The sequence below is a fragment of the Triturus cristatus genome, chromosome 1_2 (assembly GCF_964204655.1).
Source record: "Triturus cristatus chromosome 1_2, aTriCri1.1, whole genome shotgun sequence".
Lineage (NCBI taxonomy): Eukaryota > Metazoa > Chordata > Amphibia > Caudata > Salamandridae > Triturus > Triturus cristatus.
The window spans coordinates 718,177,503-718,193,930 of NC_140580.1; the positions used below are offsets into that span (position 1 = coordinate 718,177,503).

At 45.8% G+C, this 16,428-nt stretch overlaps 1 protein-coding gene across 2 annotated transcripts in view; it reads left to right on the top strand.

The window, feature by feature from the left end:
• The first annotated feature begins 429 nt into the window (after positions 1 to 429).
• The window catches only part of ARHGEF19 (Rho guanine nucleotide exchange factor 19), a 305,405-nt gene continuing 289,406 nt past the window's right edge, over positions 430 to 16,428 (top strand). The window contains exon 1 of one of the 2 annotated variants that reach the window (XM_085608601.1): positions 430 to 911. The gene's annotated coding sequence lies outside the window, so the exon portion shown is untranslated. The remainder of the gene's footprint in view (positions 912 to 16,428) is intronic. The other variant, XM_085608602.1, reaches the window with a different exon arrangement.

The window sequence follows — 16,428 nt, forward strand, 5'->3', positions numbered from 1 at the left end:
TGAATACTGGGACCAAGGGTGGCAAATGCAACGCTAGGGGTACCAAGTGGCACGACACGTGCAGCAGCACTGCAGCAGCTTCCCGGGGCACAGGCTGACGTCCATGAATATGTACAGCAAGAAGACCACTGAGCACTGGAATGTTTGCAGGTTTTTATTCCAAGAATGTCAGGAGCACAGAGGTTTTGATACTAAATTCTGCCTTTTTCATCCCTCGCATGCTGAAAACACAGTCCTCTTCATTAGACCCCCAGTCCACCCACCAAAGCCTGAACACCGTTCTCCCTCTCACTTCCAAGTTGTGTACACAGCGTCTGCTTGCCACTTGCCGTCCCCGCAGAACCTGTTTTCCCATTTTCCCCACAGAGAGCACTTCTCCCTGGATGGAGAGAAAGGAGGGTGGAGAGGGAGGGGGTGGGGGAAGGACTTACGGAGAAGAGAGCACGACAAGTTGGTGCACTCCTGCGAGCGCTTTCAGCCTGCTCCCGGTGTACTCCGGGTTCCCCAGCCGTCCCTCCCGTGAACAACTATACACCGTGCACTGTCCACCGATTTATTCTTTATATGCAGTTTTGCTGTGGGCAACGCGGCAGGTGAGGGGAGGAGGGGGTGGAGAGGGAGTGTGAAAAGAAGACACATGATCAGAGAAAATTAAAAAGACAGCTAGGGGGAGGGGCTGCTGTGGAGCCCGGCAGAGTTGGAAGCGCCTCCTTTGTTCCGCTGCGAGGCACTTTGTGCTCCGGGTCTTTGCGGGCCGCGGGGGTTTCTAGGCCTCAGGGGTGCAGGCGGGAGACACTTGTGGGAAGGAGGAACCCTGGCGCAGATACCCCCACACTCTAGGATTGAGCATGGAGCTGGAGGCTGCTGGAGGGGCGCCTGAAAGAGGAGCCTGGAGCGATACGACCAGTGAGGTGAGTGTGAGACCCCCCCCCTCCTGCCAACCAACATGCCTGTACCCCCACCCCCAGCAGTGCCGTGGTGACGGAGGGTAGGGGGATGGGCGCTGGCCTCAACCTTACTTGCTTTATCTTTCATCTATACTTTCGATTATCACGTTTCTTTCTCCTAGACAAACTTTAAATAATTTCAATTTGTTCGTTGTTTCTTCATAGAGCCCATAATCCGCTTTTATCTTACTTGATTACATTATGATTGTTTTATTTCTTTCTGATTGTTTTCTGTCCCTGTTTTAGTTTTTTTTATTGTTCAGTCCCATCTTTCTTTTTTGTTTCATTTTGATTTGGTTGAAACTCGACTTCTTAATTTTCTTACTTTTTTTCACTTGTTAGGTTCTGCTCTTTTTGTCTATCCTCTTGTCTCACCCCGACCCCTCTCTCTGTTTTCTCGTTCTTTTTCTTCCTGACACTTCGTCTTGGTCAATTTAGTATTTTTCTGTCTGTGCCTTCCCTACCTCTCTCCCCGAGGCACTCCCATGTCCCACCAATCTCTAGCTGTTCTTAGTTCTCGCTGCCTCTTCTCACCTTATTTCCTTCCCATTTTTCTTTCTCTCTTTCCCTTCCTGTCTCAATTCCCATGTGTCTTCAATGTCTCTTGCAGTGTCCTCCCTTTTCTCCATCTTTCTAGCAGGGCTCCCACACTTGCGCTTCTCCATGTGACTGACCCTTTACCACTTTTTCATATCCCCTCTCGTTCACTTTTCACCTTCTTTGACTCCTTTCTCCCTTTACTCTCTCCCCACTCACTACGTCTGTTTGTCTGAGCTTTCTGATGCAATTCACTGACAGTTTTCCCCCTCCAATCCTAAGTTCTGTCCTGTTGGTTTTTTTTTCTTTGGTTTTTGGACATTCAGCCTGTATATTGTGTTGTTTCTTCTGTTGGAGTTGAAGTCGGGGGAGCTGCACTAAGCAGTGTTGTGCTACCCTTTACTATGCTTAATGCGTCGTGAGACTATCACCATGCTATATGTTGTTATGTTGTGCCTTGCTAGGCCACGCTGTGCTGTGCTACGATTTGCTTCCCTACACTGCAGTTTGAGAGGCTTTGCTGTGTGATTCTATCATTTGCTATTCTCAACTATGCTTTGCCATCGGAAACTACGCTATGTTACACGCCATATTTCGCTTTGCTGCACAATGCTATGCCATACTTTGCTACGCTTTTCCATAACATGATGTGCTTTCCTATGCCATTCCATGATATTCAATGTTAGTAGTATGCTGTGTTTCTGCTTTAATATTCTATAACATGTTATGCTTTGTGATCCCATAATAGTTTGTGCTTTGCAATGCTATAGCATTAGCAATCCTATGCTCAGCTTTGCTACACAGTTCTATAATAATTTATTCTTTATGTCATGCAATGATTACCGTGGTGTGCCATGTTGTGAAATAAATGTACCTGTTTTGCCATACCATACTATAGCATTATAGCCCCCTGTTAAGGGCTATTGCGGTTGTTAAAGGCCTTTTTCCTGAAATATTGGCCAGAGCCGCAGGCGAGTGCCTATGAAAAGGAAGGCTGCTTCTAACAACGGGTATAGCCGAGACAGAAGGGGTGTAAGACCCAACTGGAGGGGTGGGTTAAATACTCAAAATTAAAAATTGAGAATCATACATATAAGCATCGAAATGGTGGACCAGAATGCCATTAATAGACAGATTAACTTTTATGTCTGTAATATTCATACAATCTTAGGTGCTAGTATAGGCCACTAGTTGTTCCAAAGTTTTGCTTCTCGGATTTGCTAAACTCTGTCACCAAAGTTTATTATCTAGCACTGAAGAATTCCAAGTGTTTTGATGTAGGGCAGTGTTTGCCATTGATGTGGCCTCTTGGCACTGCCAGATGTTGTGGTCACAAGTGCGTTGACTACTTGAAACAGTTTTCTTTACATGGTGAGCTGTTAAGGGGGTTTGGTTTTGTGATCTTCATCAACCCCAGTTTTGAGTATTTTTCCTGCCACAGTGTCAATGTCTTCCTGTCCCAGCATGAGAGAGTCCCTATAATCTGTGTAACAGTCACCCATGGCCCGGTGTCAGAGTATGCATTGTTCTAGGGTCTCAGTTTCCTTAGTACCAATGTCAGTCCATATCATCCGTGTAAGAGTCACCCATGGCCTGGTGTTAGAGTATCTTGTCCTAGGGTCTCAGTTTCCTCAGTGTCCCTTACTCCAGTGGTAGAGTTCCCATTGGTGAAGTGCAAATGGTTCCTATCCGAGGGCCAGTCTCTTCAGGGCCAGTGACCCAAAATCAGATCACCCCTAATCGAAAGTCAATGTCCCTTGTCCTAGTGTCCCCGTCTACCCTGTTCCAGTGTCTGTCTCCTCAGCCCATCCCAGTGTCGCTACCCCAATCTTGAAATTCTGCCCCATGTTACCCTCCACTGCTGTGGGTAGTGTCATTGTCCCAGTATCAGACTCCCTTGCCTCACTGGTGTGCCAGTCTCCAGTGATCAGTAGGTCCTGCCTGCCTCTCCCAGGTAAGTGTTTCCCTGGCTCAGAGTTACTGTTCCTATGCCCCAGTGTAAGAGTCTCTCTGTCCCTCATTCCATGTTGCCTGTGTATCTCAGAATAGTGGGGTGACTCTAGTATTTGATTGGTGGCCACGGAAGCCCAAAAGATGTGTAAGACGTAATGCTGCAGTACATTCAATGGCTGTTATACTACGTTTACATTAGTTAGATTCAGACGCTTTCCACTCTCCAGAGAAGATGTCAGGTAAGGAAATCCTTATTATGCAACACATAACAAGCCATATCCAAAATTAAAACCGGAAAAGCTTCATGTACATTTCAGCCAGAGACACACAAACATAAGTTCAAATTTTAGTTAATACCATTTGACAAAACCAACACCTACCTAAAAAACATTAAAAACAAGCTTTGGTAAAGCCAGTACGTCTCGCCTATTCGAAAGCTGTTGGGTTTTCCAATGTCTTTTAGTCATGTTGCGTGACTGTTCAGATGGCTAAAAGAAAAGTTAGAAAGGAGCAAAGTTAGAAAAAAAGCATTATGGTTCGCCCCGTGCTGGCGGCGTCAGTGTTTTTTTCTTATAGCAGGTGGAGATGGGCAGCATGGACAACAGGAGTAGGGTGGGGATGGGCATCACGGACAATGGGGCGGAGGGTGGAAACCATAAACAAGGCCCTATGAGTGGCATCTTGGTGCTTTTTTTTTTTCTTATGTCGTCTTGGGGGGCTCATAGACAACAGGAGAGTGGGAGATGGGAGGGAAGAAGCAACACAGACAACAGGAGAATGAGGGTGGGAGGAAAGAAGCAATACAGACGGGGAGGGTAAGGAGCTACACAGAAAAGGGTGGAGGTGGGAGGGGAAGAAGCTGCAGAGGCAATGGGTGAAGGGTGGGAGGTGAAGAAGCAAAGGGGTTGGAAGGGGAAGAAGCAACGGGGGAAGCATAAAGAGCAACATGGACGGGGAGCATAAAGAAGAAAATAGCACCTGAATCACAGCAAGCAGTAGATGGCCAGCAGAATAACACTAATCAAAGTAGATCAATCAGTGTTTGGTCCATGCTCTAAAAGAAAGAACAGGAAGTGACATCGTCAAGCGCTGGCCAATAAGAAAGTAGCAAGGAAGAGTGACAAAAAAGCCAACAAATGGCTGCAATGGGTGGGCTCCAAGCCCCTATAGTTCACAGTACACCTCGCAGCGACTGTGCATGTGCTATCGGCAGACAAGACCATAAAATTGGCAGCATCCAGAATATGCACCTTAAGTTGCAAGCTCTAGACGCGTATTCAGACCATCGCTATTATAAGCAAGTTCAACAAATTCGTCACCTGAGCTCAAACAATCTTAGAATCTTCTGTCAAGGATTAGGTGAGAGCATTATCACATTTATAAGTCCCCACCTTTACGTTACATATCTGATGTTTTGTGCAAGTTAGTGATATGTTAATAAACAATACAAAAGCATATGGTGTTATACGTTTAGGACTTTTTTCTCAACTGTGCAGAGTGGTATTTTCGCAGGTTTTCTGGAGATTTACTACAATAGACAATTACAGGATTTACTGGATGCGGAACTGCCCCTGTTCTATTTCCCTGCTTTTCAGCTCAAATATGAGAGGTAAAGGGCCCATAATAAAGGAAAAACATGCTGGAAAAAGTTCATTAATTGTGGCACGCACATGATACTCCCCATTCTAGTTCTCAAATTCATGCCAGTAAATGGGGTGGTGAAACCATCAAAAATCGATAACAATGGGTCTCGTTTACAACACCATTTGACTGACTATCGGAATGGAGCTGTTTGTAATAAGACAGTTGTTCATAGGCTGCCTAGATTCCCTACTGTGCAATTATATCATCAAGATATTTAGCATGAGCCCTACAAACTTGACAACTAAGCCACATACTTGGTTCAGTGGTCCTTCCAAAAAACAGTAAAGCTGCTTCACATCTCATGCATAGTTTATGGGACCTGAACCTTGGTGACAGTAGCTGCATTGTACTAAAGCATTTCTATAGCACTTTGCTAACCCATAACGCGGATCCAAACCCCTTTCTTGTTGGTTGGTTGGTTAAGGAACTACTCAGTTTGTTGTGCATGGTCGAAAAAGATTATTAGATGAGGGGCTGTCTATTAGTAATTAATGTGTTTTGATATTTGGTGATGTGCGTTAAGCCAGCATATGTTCTCCAGGCTTGTTGCCATTCCATGCGCATGATGACACTGCATGGCAAAGAAGTATGATAGATAGTTTCGCCGGCTGTGAATGCAAACTACTCTGATTAGTAACCAGCAAGTCCGTTGAGTCCCTTTTTCGGGAACAGCTAGGTTTTTGTTGCTTCTCTGAATTCTGGATCATTATTCTCTTTGGGAGCATCTGTACAGTGAAGAATCTCATGCCCATGGAGGCTTTATGAAAAGAAGGATTGATCAGGAGTTGGAGACATTCTGGTTTTGAAGTTTCTCCTTAGACTGCATAGGTTGAGTTTAGATTGTATGAAGATTGGTCCAGATCCATGGATTGCCTGGAGAGGGAAGCAGAGGGCTTTTAAGGAGACTGGGATTGCATTAGGTTACCAATGTAGAGCCTTGGGAGGTGATATAATGTCATTTCGGTGTACCCAGTGTCTGCCTCTACATCTCGGCTTCAAAAGTCCCTTTTTTATCTGCATTTTGCTAACTTAACAGAATTTGACATTGGTGTCTTTCAATCCGTGTAGTTAACCTTCTTTGGTTAGTCTCCTGTTATCTTCGCTTGCACTGGAACCTCTCAGGGTTGTGTATCATGCTTTTTTCTGCAGACATTTGACCCTGGCCTAAAGTCTGCTAGCTCTGCAGTTGGAGAAATCTGGCAGTCTGTACCCTGGTACTGATGCCATCAGTGAATGACTGAAAGCTTATTTTTCTTCAGTCAATGTTCCCTTGGTGGTCTCTACTCTGTGATCTCTGGTGGTTCGGTGGACTAAAGAATCCAGGACAGGAGCCTGTGTTCAACCTCATGGGCACAGGTTCAAATTCCGGCAGGTCCGCTCAGCCTTTCATCCATCTGAGGCCGATAAAATGAGTACCATTGAGTTGGGTAACAATTAACATCTGTTATTCAGGGCCAAGATACCTACGGGTGAACTTTACAAATGCACCTTATGTTACCTGTGGTATGTAACCTGCTGCTTTGTAGTCAAAGAGCTTCTCAGTCCTATACTGTACAAGAGTGGGTTGTATCTAGTTATCTTTGCAGCCACTAGACTACTGGTGCCAGTGGGAATATTTGGCTAAATGTGCTGTCATTTTTATATTTCGGTTTGTATTCTTGTAGTCTTTGGGCCGCCATGAACTCTCTATTCTGTGACCTCTAATGTGATTAGGCATCTACGGACTATATGCAGCTATATGTGCAATCACATGGTCCCTGGGGTCTATTCTCCCTAGTCATTATAGTCACTGGACATCTGTACTTGGTTGTTTCTGCAGACTATACGTCACTATTACAGCCCTGGAGAATAGCCCAACGATTCAGTACTTTGCTTTCTCTGTAATCATCAGTTTCCTGGAGTATATACTTCACTATCACAGCAGTGATATTCTGGGATCTGTACTCTGCTACCCTGGTGGTCTCATAGCCACAGAAGATCTGTAATTTGCTGCCCAGACGTCATGGGGTCACTAATTTGCCTTTATTAGGCTCTGTGAATCTGCAAATGTATTTTCTTTCGAGCCTTTCTCTTCTTCTAGAAGTTGGTCGAGATGACTGAATCGTGATAGAGCGAGGAGGATTTCTTGATGAATACGTATTCCAAGGTCTGTGCAGTTGAGGTTGCAAAGAAGCTGATAGCTTCCTGTTCTCCTTCACTATTTCTCCCTACTTCTCACAGAAAAGCTTCTAGATTGGGAATGGGAGATGGTAAGGAAACTTCTTTAGCTGGTATTGGTCATCTCTGCCAATATTGCCCTCTTGCCCTCACCATGGAGACAGCAGCCAGATCCGATAAAGTCATGGATTCAAAAGTAATGCCGGAGATTAAATTGATTTGTGTCTTTCTGATTACCAGCCATGCTGTACTGTCCTCCTTAGTAGCTAACGAGAGGGATTTTAAACACCGAACTACAAATAATGTTGTATCAAGGGTATATTATGCCCGGAAAGTGAAATTGAGCGAGGCTTATGATCTCTTCAGAGATGCCTTCACCCAATTTAGGATAGACTGGACCGAGGCTGTAACCTACAAATCTAGAGCTGTGTGACCTGCAAAAGTAGTAGAAGTAAAGATCCCACCCCGAAACAAGCTGAGCAACTGCAACCAGGAGTCATAGGAGCCTGCAGCTGCCTGAATCTGCTGTTGGATTTGCGTGGCTGATCGTCATTGATCCCAGGTTATCTGTTACGTGGTTGATCACCACAATCATGATCTCATTTTTCCTTTATTTCCCATTCGTTTTTGGAGGATCCTTCTCGTCCATGATTGATTCAGAGGAGAGCTCCCCTGTGGCATTCTGCCTTCTTGTTGTGTTTTAAGGCGGCCATTTTGCCACAGTAGTCAAAGACAAATGCTGCACAGCTCCCACAGAACTACCAGGAACATTTTAGGAATAGCATCAGATGTTAATGTCCTTAACCCCCTACACTCAGTGGCCCAGCAGTAGGAGGAGAGCGAGGCTTCCTTTATTCAGGATGGTTCATCTTATGTAATGCTCTAAAGAGTGTGTTGAAGGAGACTGATTGCTCATGAGAACCCGCTATCCTAGCAGCATCCGTCTGACCCATACTCAAGGAATTAAGTAGTAGTGGAATGGGTCTACCTTTCCCCACCTTTCACTAGAAAATGACAGCTGCTTCAGAAGGTCGCCATGTTAAATTCAGCTCTTACACAACTCCCAGGAGTTGCTAAATGTGGATGTAGCCATATTCAGCAATCAAGGATCGTTCCTGTGCATGATAATAATAAACTTGCAATTTCACAGCATTTAGCCTCAAACAGGTATCCTGTGACGAAGGAAACCCATGATTGCAGTTGCAAAATAACTCATGTTTGGAGAAAGATAAAATAGGAAGTGCTTATGTTTGCTCTCCAACAATGAGAGAAGAATTAAAGCTCAGTTAAAGGTTGCCAGCTATATGTGTGACTTCCGGGTCTGGGCTGATCTCCTCTACAGTCTCAAAGAGTCGCTGTGCACCAGGTTCTCACCAATGTAGACCGCTGATGGATGCAGCCTCTGAAGGTGGAGGAGAATGTTAAGCATACTATACTTGCATGCTAATGTAATACCAATGTAATATTTTACACCAATTAGTCTGAATGCGCCTCTAGTCAAAAAAGGAAAACAAATCTTAATGCACAGTGTGTATTTATATCAACTTTGTAGCCAACAGTTTGGTCCCGTGGAAAATAGAAGGGTGTACAATCTGATCCAATCAATCAAGGATTTATAAAGCGTGCAGCTGCCCAGGGAGTGTCCTGGCACTAAGCTGAAAAGTCAGCAGTAGATGCAAAAGCCAGCCTACTGCTAAGCCGATTGGATCAAACAGGTTTTAAGATTGTGTCTAAAGCTAAATTCATCCTTCATTGCCCATAAGTCCAAAAGAAAGGCATTCAAGTACGGGCAGCAAGAAAGGTGTACCACCCCATCTTTTCCTTGTATATCGAGGAAGAATGTCCAGCACGGCACCAGAGGAGCAAAGGGTTCTTGCAGGATGATGAGGAGTGAGCCTAAAAGCCAGGTGCATAGGCCCAGACTTATAGAATGTTCTACAAGCCAATGTGAGACATTTGAACTGAATTCCCTCTCTGAGAGGAAACCAGTGAAGCTCCTTAAAGTATTGACAAATGTGCGCCTGTTTTGGAATTTTTAATAGCAGCCTTGCTGCCAGATTTTGCACCAACGGAAGTCTCTTCAGCAAATACGCAAGAGACTGAATTAGAAAGTGTTGGCGTAATCGAGACGGGAAGTAATGAGAGAATTAATAACTGTCTTCTGCGCCTGAAGTAAATTCACAACTTTCTTTATTGACATTAAAAGTCCAAAACAAAAGCCCACCACAGCTGCCACCTGATTGTCTAAAGAAGTCCGATCAACAAACTTGAGCATCAGATTTTGCATTATGTTGGCCAAGGCCGGTGGGGGCAAGTATCTACTTTTTAGGTCTTGCCTAAAGATAGCTATCGTTGCCTGTTGGAGTTGTTGGAGACCTCGTGTTCCCACGATTCCCATGTGTAGCACAGAAGAACTAACTTTTGGTCAGCCCCATTCAGCCACTGTCTGGCATTTTTTAGACGTTGCTATTGGCTGGGTGGGCTGCCCTTAAAGTAATGGCACTTTTTGAAAGATTACATGGGGCTTTAAGTAATCCTCTGTTTCTACATGCTGACTGTTCTATGGCCTACCGTGTTTTTTATGCACCACACTTCATCTTGTCAACATCACAACCTTCTACTGCAATTTGTGGCTGCCCCTTTTTACTGCATCCGACTATCTGGCACAGGCATGCTTGTATTTTGCTTTGCCAATGCTTTTTTAATTGCTTCACAAGCATTAGCAATGCAAACCACTTCAAATGACCTCCAAGCATGCACGCAAGTATACGGTGGCCATTTTATAATCTATTTTTAAAAGCCATAAGGAACTTGATAACAAGATGGCTGCCATGCATATGTGCGTGCACACAGGAGTCATCTTGTAACTGAGTTTAAAAAATGCTTCAAAATCTTTATTACAAGATGCTCGCAGATATGCGACAAAGCCAGGGTACTGCATTCTCCAGACAGGACAGAAAGGCTTTTATATGTTACACACAGTAAGAATGACAGTAATATATAACAAAAGAATAAGGACAAAGTGAGAACGGGTCCCTCACTTTATCAGTTCCCTTGCTGCATGGAGACGCCATCGGCAGGTATGGGTACATCAGACCGAGGCTGGATCCATTTCTTCAGCACTTGAGAGTGGAACATAGTTGTGCAAAAAGATTGATCAATAATAACTTCCATCAGAGGGACCACGCTTGACTTCATTCATCTATCCCCAGCAGAGTGGGCGACCCAGTCCTGATGAATGCCACTTACACCTCATTAGAGGGTTCTACATTGGCAGAATCATGTCGCCCTCTGCTGGTGCATTGAATTATACCCCAGAACAATTTTAATCCTACCCCTGGGGGAATAAATAAAGCTTCAGAGGGTCCACCTAAGTGGTAGTTTTAGATAACACACATTTTCTCTTTGCACTTTCCCCTCACACCCTACAAACATTAGGATAGGCCAGCCTCCTGGGCCCCCTGGTCATTTTATTCAGTCTGTCCCTGACGAAATTGCCTGCCTAGTGGTAAATAAAGCCCATTTCTTGGTGTTAGGTGACCTCAGTCGGCATCTAGAGGATCTCACCATCACCCAAGTGGCTGGGTTCTTACACAATCTTGCTGCTAGTCAGTTAACCCAGATGGTGCATGACCCTGCACATGAAAAGGGTCCTTTACTTGACCGTATCTTCACAAACTACCCTTGCCTGAAAGTACAGGATCCAGTACCTGTTACTTGGTTGGACTACTTCTTGGCCCCTTTCACCTTGGCAAAGCCCTGCCGGTCCTCTATCTCTAAACTTTCTAACTTGAGGGACCGCAGCAGGTCTAAGCTGAATGAGGGTGAATGAGTCTCGACCCTCAGCTTAGCTAGACCGGAACTGGGTCATGATGTGCAAGATGCGTACTGTAAGATCGCTCAATGGATTAAACACTCTCTGGATCAGGTCATCCCTATATCTACCCAAACCAGGAAATCAAAAACAAATCTGCCCCTTGTTATACCCTTTACTCGCTGCCTAAAAAACAATGCAAAATTACCGAGAGACAAAGGAGAAAAAAATACATAGAGTCCGATAACGGAAATATCGGGAGATGGTGAGACGTTACCATTTGGGAATCCAGGCCGCACAGGCCTCCTATTATGAAACCAAAATCCAGGGTGCAGCTAGTTCACCTTGTGAAATGTTCAGAATTAGGAAGCCACTAGTAGAGCCAGCTTCCAGTGGCCCCATTCCCGACTCACCGATGGCGAGGTGTAATGACCTTGTTCTCTTTTTAAAAAAAACAATATAGATGACATTTATCTGACATTTCAAGACCCTGTGGGAGCCCCCTCCAAAGATAAGGAGGAAGATTGGGCATTGAGACGTACGAAATGTCTATGTATCTCCCAAGAGGTTTTTGTGCGACTCTTTATGAAAGTCAAATTGGGCTCCCCACTCGACTGTGCTCCACCCCACATTTTGCTAAAAACAGCAAATATCCTCTTCTTAGTTTTTGAAGAGATGGCCGATCTCTCCCTTGTGAAGGGAACAGTACCCTTAGCATGGAAACAAGCTACGGTGAAAGCTACATTAAAAAAAGCCCAACCTCGACCCAGGCTGTCCATAGAATTTTTGACCTATCTACCTTCTTCCGGGATTGAGTAAGGTGCTGGAGAAACATGTTAACTAGCACCTGTTGAACTTCATAGAAGTCAACAATATTCTGCACCCCACCCAGACAGGGTTCCTGTACAAGCATAGCACTGAAAACACCCTTTTCATGGTCATGGAGTAGGCAAAAATGTAACTGGATATAGGAGGGACTGAAGCTATCATCCCCTTGAACCTAAGTGCTACCTTCGACACGGGGACCATAGGATTCTTATTAAGAGGGTTCTGAATGCAGGAGTTTCAGGCCAGGGCTTTGAATTGAGCAGGTCATTTCTGGGGGACAGATCTTTTCAGGTCTTTGAAAAAACTTGCTCCTCAGACATTTTCCCTTTGAGGTGGGGGTTCCACAGGGGTCATTTTGAGTCCCACATTGTTCAACCTATACATGTGGCCCTTGGCCAATATTGTATTGCCTTTTGGGATCTCACAGATGTCCTTTGTGGATGACACCTAGCTGGTGTTCTCCCTTAACCCGGATGGCAAATTCACAGCTCCCTCCCTTCGGCCTTGCCTTGAGATGGTAGCTGGCTGGATGGGCAAGTCCTGTCTCAAGCTCAATTGAAATAAAAACAGAGCTGATGATATTGGGAAACAATGTTAACCCTCACTTACCTCTTGGCTGGCCTGACTGTGGCCTCCTCCTACCCCCAAAACGGCTGTTAAAAGTCTGGGGGTCATGGCTTGACTCATTCCTTTCCATGGAGACCCAAGCAACTAAACTCTCATACAGCTGCTATGAGAACCTCACAATGTTGCCGATAATTCTGCACCTCATCCCCTCTCTCTCTAGGAGGCTACTTGTCCAGACTTTGATTCTTTCTCGTCTGGACTATGGAAACTCCATTTACGTGGGAGCTCCTAAAGCTGTGATTGGTAAACTTCAGGTGGGGCAGAACACGGCAGCAAGGACCTTGCTAAACATCTATATACACCATTCAGCAAGTCAGGCCCCGGCAGACCTCCATTGGCTCCCAGTCATGAGCACTGTGCCTCTCACACAGAGCCTTTCGAAATCAAGGCCTCTCCATCTCCCAACTGCTGATAAGTCCCTCCTGTGAAGAGGGCTAGAGAGGGAGGAAGATACTTGAGATACAATGTGGAAAAACTCAGGACCTCCCTGCCTCTTTCTGTGCGTACAATCGATAGTGAACTGTCTTTCAGAAAACGGCTTAAAACATTTCTCTTTGAGCAACAATCCTTGAGGGTTAGTTCACAATCAGCCCTGGAATGCCTCTGGGTCGCCATGCACTTTATAAATTTCCCTAAAATAAGTCAGGATAAGATGGGGATCCTCCTCAGGAAAAAAAACACCCTTCCACATAAAAAAGGAATCCCCAGTGAGCTCCCCAAGCACTGTCTGATGGGTTGTGGCCCACAACTACATCACAATGATCAGTGCATGGAAGGGCCTGAGGATGAAGCATGCCACCAAATTGATGGGTGAGGGTCTTCGTACTGCTACAGTGAGGGACCAGTTCCCACTTTGTCCTCATTCTTCGCTTATAGATGGTCAGCCTTAATGTAGGCAGTGATTCAAGTGGGAGGTTAGGCTGACTGTTTTTGGAAATCCTCCCGACCTCCATGTGTGTTGTGAGTATGCTATAGCCACAACATAAAAAGATGGGGGGCACTAAGCAGACCAGAAAGACAGCCACATCTCCACAAATAAAAAGATTTATTGTAGACAGTTTAGAGAGGGGGTTGCTATAGGGGAGGAGTGCTATATTTCCAAGAAATAATATCTCCATCGGTACTGTTTGGGTGAGATACAGATACTGGATCCGTGTACCCTGCAAGAGGATGAAGGCAGATGGATTCATGTCAATGCCTCACTGTATAAACATAGTAGAACAGCACTGGTGAACCTATTCCAGATGAGGTCTGCTGTCGCAGTCAAGGGTCAAACGCTAGGACTTCTCCTGGGGCGACTAGGGTGTAAGATAAGGAAGGTAAAGAAGTAAATACATAGCCATTTTTTCAAAATGAGTATATTAAGTTGTGTGTGATTTGTATGGCACTCGTTTCTTGGCGCTATAGAGGATTCAGCCAATGTAACTACAAATATTAGCTGTACTATAAGGTCATTAGCGGAAATCGAATGGGTCTTCAACAGCTTCCCAAATTCGAGTAAACGAGTCTGAGCGAAGACAGGGAGATAACATTCTAGAGAATTTAGCCGCGGCTACAGAAATCTCTTTGCAGCCTGTTCTTACATATCCGGGCTTTGGGAGGTCAAGAGAGATTTGTTGGCAGATCTCAATGCTGGTCATGGGACATACCAACTAAAATTAGAAGGTAAATAGACAGGCGGCTGTTCGCGCGTGGTTTTGTTTACAATCATATGAAAGTGTTCAGGTACCTGTGGGTTTTTTTTTTGTAAAACTGTCTGGGAGCACCACACGGGATGGAGTTTAAGTAGCGCTGGGGCTGGGGCCGGCGCCTCAGGCAAGAAGTGTTGACAACTAGAGGGGCTCAGCTGTCGTTATGTACGTGGTCGCTTCCTACGTAGCACTAGTGACGTCGCAGAGCAGCCGCGCGGGTCGCGTGGATTAGCAGATTCAGACAGGAGAGGCAGGAGGCCTGTTATTTTGACAGCGCCTCTTGGCTGGGGGCGGAGGAGCCGGGGATTCCTTGACAGGTAAACTCAGCATCCCAAGCGCATTCCAGGCATTCCTCCCTCCTGGCCCTGTGCGCCTGCCCCGCTGAGGGCGAGCATGGGTGGGGGCAGGGGTGTGTGCGCTGCAAACACAAGGTGCCTGCGAGGTGTGGTTGTGTGAGGGAGGCAGGTGCATTGCCGGGCATGTAGCTGTATGCCTGGTGCGTGCACAGCAAGGCTGGTCTGTAGGCAAATCGGATTTCACAGTGGCCCGGTGCATCCGAAAGGCCAAAGGAAGCTGCGCCTCGCGTGCCGAACTTTGCGATTCACTGACCTGGTATTGGACTGAATCTACCTCAGGCACACCCTCCAACAGAGACCCTGATTTTATGGCAAATCCCCCATTATTCTGCATGCACAACCCTATGGTTGGTTGTCATTAATGCACACAGAACGGCGTCCTTCTTTTTGCAGCTGAAGGACATCAGATGGACAGGTGAGCACCAGAGTTTAGCTCGTACGCGGTTTTCTCAAGAACTGAGCCGTAACACACCTTGACACGGTGGCATTACAGACCCTTGTCTGGCTGCTTTATATAGGTCAGTCACGGCTCTACTGCGACTGCACCAGTGTCTGCCCCCTGCAGGACCCCAGCCAGTGTAACACTCTCACTGGTCTCGTGGCCTAGGCAAGGGTGCCATGGTCCCAAATAAAAGCAAGAAAATGACCCCACTTCATGGTTGGTTGGGTAGTAAGAGGCAGCTGTAACTGTGGTGCAAGGGACTTGCACCACAGTGGCTCACCGTGACTACACCTGTTGCGCTGATGATGATTTCTACCCCCTTGACTAGCTTCTGCATGTTATTGTTTGCCTGCTCCATCCGGGACCTTATCAAATGATATGTCATGGAATGTATAACGTTACAACGCATACATTTACAACGCATGCCTTTACAACACAGTTTTTACATTGCAACATCCTTTACAACGCATCATTTTACATCGCATGCCATTACAACGCATTTTTTAAAACTACATTTACAGCGCATTATATTGCATTATACCATTGCAACACATACCATTACAATGCATACCATTACATTGCATTTAAGGTAAGTGTTGCATAGTGTAGGGGTAAAAATTACTATTCTAACTCCAGTGGGTGCAATAGTAGGGTAAGTGTTGGTTAGTGTAGGGGTAAAAATTACTATTCTAACTCCAGTGGGTGCGATAGTAGGGTAAGTGTTGGTTAGTGTAGGGGTAAAAATTACTATTCTAACTCCAGTGTGTGCAACAGTAGGGTAAGTGTTGGATAGTGTAGGAGTAAAAATTACTATTCTAACTCCAGTGGGTGCAACAGTAGGGTAAGTGTTGGATAGTGTAGGGGTACTATGCATTGTAATGGTATGCGTTGTAATGACATGCGATGTAATGCCTGCGTTGTAGTGACATGCGTTGTAGTGACATGCGTTGTAAAGGATGTTGCGATGTAAGGACTGTGTTGTAAATGTAGTGCGATGTAATGACTGCGCTGTAAAGGTTGTTTCCCACCATGGACACGTCAGAGGTTGCCTTTGCTGCGCACTTGTGTACCTTCTGCTGCTAGGCCCTGAGCCTGTTTCTTGCCATAATAGATGGCTTGGGCTGCCCCGCTTGAGTCCATGGCATACTCTAGTGTTATAAGCGGCCATCATGCCACCAGTTGGCCCCAAGGTGCCAGTGACAGGCACCACTGCGGCACCGGTCGCTACCTCGAGTGCCTCTGCTTTTGTCACACTCTGACTGGACCCGGGGTGTTACTGCTGCGAGACCTGGCCTTCTCACCTTAGAACCCCACCTGTCCGGGCCCCCTTGCCTGGGAGGCTGAAGCTGCCTCAGAACACTCAGGCTATCTTGCACTCACCGTGGAGCCGGGCCAAGGACAGCATCTCATTATACGCTTGGTCCCTCGGCAT